The 9,760-nt window shown below is 43.0% G+C and overlaps 1 long non-coding RNA gene across 1 annotated transcript; it reads left to right on the top strand.

Annotated features, from left to right (window-relative positions):
* Positions 1-1,096: 1,096 nt before the first annotated feature.
* On the top strand, positions 1,097-8,266 carry LOC121293886. The gene is made up of 2 exons (XR_005946629.1): positions 1,097-1,315; positions 7,608-8,266. It is a non-coding gene; the product is annotated as an uncharacterized LOC121293886 (long non-coding RNA).
* The last annotated feature ends 1,494 nt before the right edge of the window (positions 8,267-9,760 follow it).

The following is a 9,760-nucleotide window of genomic DNA, read 5'->3' as shown; positions in this document are numbered from 1 at the left end:
TGCAGCTCCCGAAAAAGTTGAAGTGTTTAAAATAAACTCCATGCAAATGATCAAATTCAACTTTCTAATCAACAGTAAACATGGTTTTCTCATTTTGCTGAAAGTCAGGAATATCGTGCAGAGTTTACCTAACAGCCTTTAACAATTATGAGTGGTGTGGGAGGCGCCTTTAACAAAATATACTGAAAATAATGAAAGGCAGCTAATGAAACACGGAAGAAGGGTCCCACAGACTCAAAACCTTAACTCTGTTTCTCTCTCCGCAGATGCTGTCAGATCTGCTGAGTTTTCCCAGCATTTTCTGTTTTTATTTCAGATTTCCAGCGTCCGCAGTATTTTGCTTTTAGCTAATGAAGCACCCGCATGAAAGGGTGCATAGACTATTTTCTAAATGGGGAGAGAATTCAGAAATCTGGAGTACAAAGGGACTTGGGAGTCCTAGTCCAGGATTCTCTTAAGGTTAACTTGCAGGTTGAGTCGGTAGTTGGGAAGGCAAATGCAATGTTGGCATTTATTTTGAGAGGACTAGAATATAAAAGCAGGATGTGCTGCTGAGGCTTTATAAGGCTCTGGTCAGACCACATTTAGAATATTGTGAGCAATTTTGGGCCCTGTATCTCAAGAAGGATGTGCTGGCCCTGGTGAGGGTCCAGAGGAGGTTCACGAGAATGATCCCAGGAATGAAAGGTTTAACATATGAGGAACGTTTGAGGTCTCTGGGTCTATACTCGATGGAGTTTAGAAGGATGAGGGAGGCATCTGATTGAAACTTACAGAATACTGAAAGGCCTAGATAGAGTGGACATGGGGAAGATGTTTTCATTAGTAGGAGAGACTAGGACACGAGGGCACAGCCTCAGTGTAAAGGGAAGACCTTTTAGAATAGAGATGAGGAGAAACTTCTTTAGCCAGAGAGTGATGAATCTATGGAATTCATTGCAACAGAAGGCTGTGGAGGCCAGGTCATTGAGTGTATTTAAGACGGAGATAGATAGGTTCTTGATTGGTAAGGGGCACAAAGGTTACGGAGAGAAGGCGGGAGAATGGGGTTGAGAAATGTATCAGCCTTGATTGAATGGCGGAGCAGACTCGATGGACCGAATGGCCTAATTTATGCTCCTATCTCTTATGGTCTTATGCACACTCATTTATCAGAAAGTTTATGAGACAGCTTCCTTGGTTGGAACTTTCGCTATTACGTTGCGGCCAGTCTGGCGTCTCCTTCACATCAGCATGAGAAAACCTGTTCAGTAGAGTGACTGGCAGGGACGGTATTCCCACTGTAGCGTGTGCTCATGACTCGTGTACAAATACAGTAAGTGTTTGTGAATACCTCCCGAAGAACTGTCAGGCGGGAATCGTCACTGACCCTGCAGACCCCGGCTAAAACACAAAATTAACTGTATTGTCTGCAAATGTTGCCTTGCCCTATTCTAAAATAGGAATCAGCTCGAAGTTTTTGATCAGCCCCGCTGTCATTGTGAGCGCACTCGCCACAGCAAAAGGACACCAGTATCGCAGGCACAGCGGCGAAAAGAGGATAGTGCGAAAAGATGGGTGTTTGACCTCTCGAAGCGCGGAGTTCCCTTCTCTCCTGCCCCTTCTGGCGCTGGGCGCAGAGCTGCGTTTTGGTTGAATGTATTGCGCCCGCGCTATTTTCGCTCTGAAGTACGTCTGCGTTGCCCCAGCTCTGCGAATTTCGATTAAAAGAAACATCGCTGGATTTAGTTTGGCCGAAACCCCCCCAAGTTCAAGCCCGCTACTAAGAGGAGAAGTTTTGGGGCGGGGGGGGGGGGGGGCGGTGGTGGTTGAAGGTGAGGGGCGTCTTTGTGTTCAGAGTCACCGCACTTTTTTGCTGTGGGAAGGGTAGGAATTGCACACACGAATTGGAACTGTAAATCGCGTCTGCTATTGTGAATGTATTGATCACGCACGTACATTTGTGGTTTAGAAAAAATGTCATGCCCAGTCTTTGAACAAAGTAGTTAATAATAGACAAAACAAACCTGTTTTTTCTTTATTCCACGCCTGTTTGTTTTGGGGCGTGCTGGGTGGATGTGATAGCGTGGAAGCGGATTGTTTTGGAGATGCCCAAATATATACTCCAGCAGTTTAAAATATAATTTTATTTTAGTCTGAGCCTACACGCGCTGAGATTGGACATACTAGTTTGTTTTTCTATTCTCTCCAATAATAACACCTGGCACAGAGAGAAAACAATAGATTAAATCAGGACAGCTGGAGAACATTGCCTTGCAAAACCACACATTTACTGCTCCTAGAATTTCTAGATGGCAGTTGTGTTACTTGGTTTCACTGGGCTTCACTATCCATAGGAGATTAATGACTCCTTCATTATACCTTAACCCTTTCCTTCCTTATATTTCCGAATTTCTACTTGGAGCAATTGACTATGGGACGGATATAATTAAACCCTTTTGAGGTGAATCGTTAATCCCGGAACAACAGAGTATTTTTCTGGCCTCCTTGTCTCAAATGCGCTCTTTCTCCCAGACTGAAATAAATTCGGAACAGTAATTGGGGGCGGGGGGGGGACCCTTAAATTATAGTTGTTACTCAGAGTAGCCAAAACTTTAGATAGAATATTCTTGTTTTCTCCTGCCTCGGGGGGCAGGCTCTTCACAAAAAACTTTTAAGTTCAAAACTGCCAGGGGTGAATATGCATTGGTTCCATCATTCCGCAGATGTGTACTTACGTCTGAAATCTGTGTTCAGCACCCCTGTCTTTCATAGAGTGCAAGAGCAGGGAGGTTACGAATATATATAAACGCTGGTTAGACCTCAGCTGGAGTATTGTGTACAGTTCTGGGCGGCCACACTATAGGAAGGATGTGAACCCATTGGAGAGAGTGCAGAAGAGGTTTACGAGAATGGTTCCAGAGATGAGAGTTCAGTTATAAGGAAAGATTGGAGAAGTTGGGACTGTTGCCCTTGGATAGGAGAAGGCTAAGAGGAGACTTGATACAAGTTTTCAAAATCATGAGGGGTCTGGACAGAGTAGATAGAGAGAAACTGTTTCCACTCGTAAACGGATCGAGAACCAGAGAGCACAGTTTTAAAGTGTTTTGCAAAAGAAGCAAATGCGAAGTGAGCATAAGCTTTTTCACACAGCGAGTAATTAGGGTTTGGAATGCACTGCCTGGAAGTGTGGTGGAGGCAGGTTCAATTGAAGCATTCAAGAGGGCATTGGATGGTTATTTAAATAGAAACAATGTGCAGGGTTACGGGGAAAAGGCAGGAGATTGGCACTAAGTTAAAATGCTCAGAGAGCCAAGCGGACAGGATGGACCGAATGGCCTCCTTCTACACCGTAACAATTCTGTGATTCTGTCTGCACTTGATTTTCTGTGACTTTGTCACTTGGACATTTTTGATTTTAAATGACTTATCTGTGATTGGTAAGGAAAGCGCAATTCTCATTGTCTATGTAAACACTGATCAATTTGTGTAATTTCTTGGCTTCAATCTTCAGCTCCTGAGGGCGGGAGGGTGGTGGAGTGGTGGGAGTTGCAGGGAGGGAGTGATTGGGGGTCTTCCAAAAATGAAACTGAGCTCAGGGCCCCACTAACTGTAAATCCGCCACTGTTTCATAATCTGCACCCAGACCTGTGAAAAATGACATTTGAAAAAGTAAGACTTAGATTTTTAATAGACAACAGGGAGATCCATTTTTAGAAAAATTCGCCCAGGAATATCCTTCTTCTCTAATATCAAACCGAGACTTAGAGTGAATCCTTTACGATTAGCAAGACACTTGTTTACGTCTGGGCTGTTGTGATGCACTGCTGGTCCTTATTAGTAAAACTGAGATTAAAACCTTCTGTAGATCTGGAAAACAACTGTAGCATTTGGGATCTGTTATAGTTCCCCATCTGCTTAAATTGCAGAATGAACTAGAGACAATTTGAGTCTGCTATTCTAGGCCCCAGAATTATAAAGAATGCTGCACAAACAAGCCTTCAACCATTGTGCTCATGCACACACTGATGACTTACAAAGACCTCTGGGATAACTGTACTTTTTTTTTTGCTGTCCAATTTTCAATCAGCCAGCCAGCATCAAAGTTGGACTAACAGAACAAAGGACTGAAGACAATGCGTTATCCTACAGTGGGTATAGTGGCATTGGCTGCATACTATGACAGCATCTTGACCCATTATGTTTAATTGAGTCAAGATTCCAACATAGTATACAGCCAACATCACTATGCTCTGTAGGACAACACATTGTCTCCAGTCCCTTGCTCTATTAGGCAGGGCCACTTCCAGGTCCTGAGCCCGAACTTGCTGCCACTGTGCCCACCTGGGAGATCTTCCCAGAGGTGGTCCATTAAGAGGTCGCTTAAATGCTTTAGAAGCAGTTGAGAGAAGGTTTATTAGACTAATTTCAGGAATGGGCGGGCTGTCTTATGAGGAAAGGTTGGACAGGTTAGGCTTGTACCCACTGGAGTTTAGAAGAATAAGAGGCCACAAAAACCTTTAAGATCCTGAGGGGTGTTGACAGAGTGGATGTGGAAAGGATGTTTCTTCTTGTGGGAGAATCTAGAACTAGGGGTCACTGTTTAAAAATAAGGGGTCACTCATTTAAGACAGAAATGAGGAGAAATGTTTTCTCTCAGAGGGTGTTGAGTCTTGAACTCCCTTCCTCAAAAGGCAGTGGAAGCAGGGTCTTTGAATATTTTTAAGGCAGTATCATGAAGAGATATTAATGTGTATAATGTTATTGGAAATTATATTTTAAAATAGAATTCTAGTGGAGTCTGTGTCCAGGTGTGTGTTTGTGTGTCTTAATTGGATTAAAATCAGCTGGTCTGGGTGCTTTGATGTATAGTGGTTTTGAGATGTTAATTGGGTGAATAGTAAGGAGAATAGTAAGATAAAGTGTTCATTTGCATTTGTTGAATAAACCCATTCAAGACTGGGGGTAAAATCTTGCACCTAGCTAGAAGAAGCCAAACAAAGTGTTTATTTTTTCATCTTACTAATAAAATTGGTGCTATGAAACGGGTTTTTATCATTAGAAGAGCTGAAGTTCAAAAAACCTAGTGATACAATGGAAAACATTACAGGAAGAAGCTCAGTGCTGCATAGAAAATGGCCAGAAGGGAGATTTGTATATAGATGCTAAACTTCAATTGAAAAGGTTATACAAAACCAGATAGTGCAACATAATTCCTCATTTTTAACATCAAGACATTCTTGCATTGCAAGGTTTGAGGAGGAGGAGATATCTCAGGAATAGGATCTTCAGGCTAGCCTGGGGGTCTGCCAAATCAAAATTCTTTCTATCCGGAGTTGTTAAATGAAGATAACAACATTTGGTGAAAGGCATAGTGTAAACAGGATATAAAAAAAGATGATTCTAAAACCATGACACAATAAGTACAGTTTATATCAACAGGAAACCGTCGCCATACACAAGACATTTTAGATTATAGATATATCATAAGAACAGAGCACACTAACACATCAGCTTTCAATGCATCACTGGTTCACATCGTACTGATGGAAGTAGAGCATCTCTAGTTGTCTTCCTCCATATTTATCCTGAAATCATTAGCAGGACACCACTGTTAAACAAGATATTGTCCCTATAAATTTGTTAATTACAGCCAAAGAAAACAAACAGTTTAGATAGCCCTCAAATTTACAAGGAGTAGTGGTTATTTAAGGGCAATTTGATCATTAATACAACGAGTTTCCTCAAATCTTGTGGTCATATTATACAATAGGTTTGCTACAAAATTCATAAATAATAAAACAATTCATTTAATGGCCATCAATTTAGCTACTTAATCCAACAGAACTCCCCAAATCTATTAACTGAATTCAATGGCAACCATCTCAACCATTTCATTCAATATGTTCTTCTAAACAGAGCCAAACGAAGCAAAACAGAGCATGGCAGAGCCAAACTGAGCCGAACAGAGCCTGGCAGAGCCAAACTGAGTAAGCACAGCCAAACAAATGCAAGCAGAGACAATACAGAGCCAAACCCAGCCGATCAGAGACAAACAGAGCCAAACATTGCTAAAAGCAGACTGGCAGAGCCAAGCAGAGCCAAAGAGAGCCAAACAGTGCCAAAGGGAGCCATAAAGTACCTGACAGAGCCAAGCAGTACCTGGCAGAGCCAAACTGAGTCAAACAGAGCCAAATAGAGCCTGGCAGAGCCAAGCATAGCCAAAGAGAGCCAAACAGAGCCTGGCAGGGACAAACAGAGCCAGACAGAGACTAACTGAGCCAAACGGAGACTGGCAGAGCCAAGGCAAAAATCTCAACCAATGTTCCCACTCTGCAGTACAGCAGCCTGGAACGTACCATGCAGGTCTTGTTCTGTGATAAAATTGAAAGGGATTCCACACTGAAAAAGCCAGTTGTGCACAGCAACTAAATTGTAAAGGGAACTTTGGTCTCAAAAATGCAGAAACTGCTTATTGCCAATGAAAATATGCCTTCCTTGAAAAGGATAAATATATTGAAACTGAGAAATGGATTAAGAGAAAACATGAAAAACTATAACTGTTTGATCTTGAGCAAGTGAGAATTATCAAAACTGGAAGAGCAAGGAAACACAAACAATAATCACTATTAACAGTATAACCTACAGTCAGAATGTCCACTCACTGAAATGGCACCCATTGATTTCAATGGCAAATTGATTAAGTTAAACTTAGGTTAGGGTGGCATGTTATTTTGGCAAAATAAATATTTTATGTCAAAAATGACTTTATTTATTGGGCTGAAACCACTGGTTGAGTTCTGAAGTAGCTTCCTTGCTTTTATACTCTATGCCTCTCTTGATAAAGCCCAGGATACTTTATGCTTTATCCTCTTGGCATGTCCAACATGCTTCAATGATTTATACATTTCCACACACAGGTCCCTCTGCTCCTGCATCCAGTTTGGAATTGTATGCCTTTATTATATATTGTCTCTCTGCGTTCTTCCTGCAAAATGAATTATTTCATACTTCACTGCATTAAATTTTATCCGTCATTTGTCCACCCATTCCTTCTGAAGTTCTGCACTATCCTCTCAAACGCACAGCGGGCTGATCACCCTGAGAGTATCTCCACCTTCAGCACTCCCCAAAGAGGTTAGAGTGTTTTAAAAGTGGACCCTGGCCACAGCTGCCAGGCCACCCTATGGAGGGGAAACCCGTAAATAAATGCACCTCCTGCTGCAGCTGTGGCCTGGGGCAGGGGGGGCTGGGGGGTGGGGTGGGTTTGGTTAGAGCAGGAGGCCTTGCGGGCCCACTCGGCCAGCCACCTCCTGTCAGGCACCTGTCAGGCTTGGCCCTCATGGGGAGCCTGGTCACCACTGGGAAGGTCCCAATGATGTCGTCAATCAGCCCACAATTGGGCAGGTAATATTCAAATTGGCTACCCACCACTGCCAGGTGGGTCGCCTCGGCCAGTGGGGTGACACCAACCCGGCCAACTCCGGGGAGATCGCCCAGAGGTGGGAACATGTCCGCCCCCCACCCCAGGCCTGATGGTAATATATCTGAATTTCCTCCCAGTTCCTTGCGGGGCTAGGAAGATTCTACCCAATGTATTAACTCATATTCCTTTCCTCTTCATGCAGGAACCTCACAGGCTGGTTCGGTGGTAAAACTCTTGCCTCTGACTCAGAGGGTCATGGATTCAAGTCCCAAACGAAACCAAGGCTGATTCTGTAGTGCAATGTTGAGGGAGTGCTGCAGTGTCAGAGGTACTGCCTTATTGAAGAGATATATTAAGGAGCTGTCTAAATCTTTAGGTAGAAAAAATAAGATCTCATAGCAGTATTTCAAAGAAGACTCTCACCAACATTTTATTCCTCAACAAGCACCTGTTCTAGTCTAAAAGCAAAATACCATGTATGCTGGAAATATGAAATTAAAAACAGAAAATGCTGGGTATACTCAACAGGTCTGGCAGCATCTGTGGAGAGAGAAGCAGAGCTATGGGACCATATGGAGAAAGACAGGCTGTGGAGTGGTGTTCACACAGAATGTTGGTCAGAAAATCAAGGGCACGCAGCCCCTAATTTTTCTTTAGTTAGTTTAATTGATGTGAAATCAGCGGCTATGGGCCTGTGGTCTCCTGACCAGCACTTCCTGCAATCGGCATTCCCTTCCAGGAATATTTGATCAAGAAATCAGCCTTCACTTCCTTTGTTCACTTTGTGTATTTTTTCATCAATGAGCTCCACTTTGTGGCCAAAGTAAGTAATAACAATAAAAATCTTGCATTCTTATAAAACCTTTTTTCAAACAGAAGTGTTCACAATTAATTGCAAGTGAATATGTTTGAATCTCTCAATTCCAGCTTCCACCTTTTTCATAGCACCAAAATGGCCCTAGGAAAAGCCTTAAATAACATGCATTGTTCCACCAACCCAATCAATCAATCCAACCCAGGTCGATTATACAGTTCACAGTGGCTGACGTCATCAGTTCCAGCACTCCAGCTCCATGTGGGACTGCCTTTGATTGCTTCCCTTCATGTACCAAAACAGAGCAAACATCTCCATCATTAGTTTCTCGTCCCTTCTCTGTGCCATCATCTCCAGAGTCAACAACAATTTGCATTGTAGCACCTTTAATATGGTAAAACGTCACAAGGTGCTTCACAGGAGCATCATCAGACACAATTTTACACCAAGCCATAAGGAGATGACTAAAAGCTGAGTCGCAGAGGTAGGTTTTAAGGAATGTCTTAAAAGAGGGCAGGTTTAGCTTACAGCCTAGGCAGCTGAAGGCATTGCCAATGGTGCAGTGATTAAAATCAGGGATTCTCAAGAGGCCAGAATTAGGGGAGTGGAGATAACTGATGAGGGGTCATGGCTGGAGGAGATTATAGAGACAGGGATAGAGCAGGCCATGAAGGGATTTGAAAGCAAGAATGAGAATTTTAAAATGAGTTATTGTTTAACCAGGAGCGTAAGGTCAGTGAGCACAGGAATGGTAGGTGAATGGGACTTGGTGTGAGTTAGGAAGTAGACAGCAGAGATTTGGATGACCTCAAAGGGTAAATGTGGAACACTAGACATTGTGTGTTGCAATAGTCAATTCTAGAGGTAACGAAGGCTTGAATGAGGGTTTCATCGGCAGATGGGCTGAGGCAACGGTGGAGTCAGGTGATGTTACGTAGATGCAAGTATGCGGTTTTAGTGATGGTGCAAATGTGATGGGGAACTGATCTCATGATCAAATATGTCACCAAGGTTGCAAATAGTCTTATTCAGCTTCAGATATTTGCCAGCAGATGGAGGCGACGGTTAGGAAATGGAATTTGCGGTGTGGTCCAAAGACAATGGCTTCAGCCTTCTCAATATTTAGTTGGAGAAAATGTTTGCTCATCCAGTACTGCTTGTCGGACAAGAAGCTGGGTTACTTAGAGACAGTGGGGGAGTTGCTCTTTGTACCTGGCTCCGATCTTTGGTGCATTCACCTCTCCCTTGATCACACCATTTGTGATGAAGTTTTCATTCACCTTGATGCTACTATCTGAAATGCCCTTTCCAAATTATTCCTTGTCTCCTTTCACCTTTAAAAATCTTGTCAAAACCCACCTCTTAGACCAAGCTTTCATTTATCCCAACTCATTCATCTCTTCCAGACTCAGTGCATGTTTTTTTATGTTTATTTGTGAAGCCCCTTGGCACTCATCACAAAGGCAGTATATACTCTTTCTTTATTCACTTACGGGGTGAGGGCATCACTGGCTAGGCCAGCATTTACTGTCCTTGAGGAG

The sequence above is a fragment of the Carcharodon carcharias genome, chromosome 22 (genome assembly GCF_017639515.1).
Source record: "Carcharodon carcharias isolate sCarCar2 chromosome 22, sCarCar2.pri, whole genome shotgun sequence".
Taxonomy (NCBI): domain Eukaryota; kingdom Metazoa; phylum Chordata; class Chondrichthyes; order Lamniformes; family Lamnidae; genus Carcharodon; species Carcharodon carcharias.
This window is presented reverse-complemented; position numbering and strand designations above follow the sequence as displayed.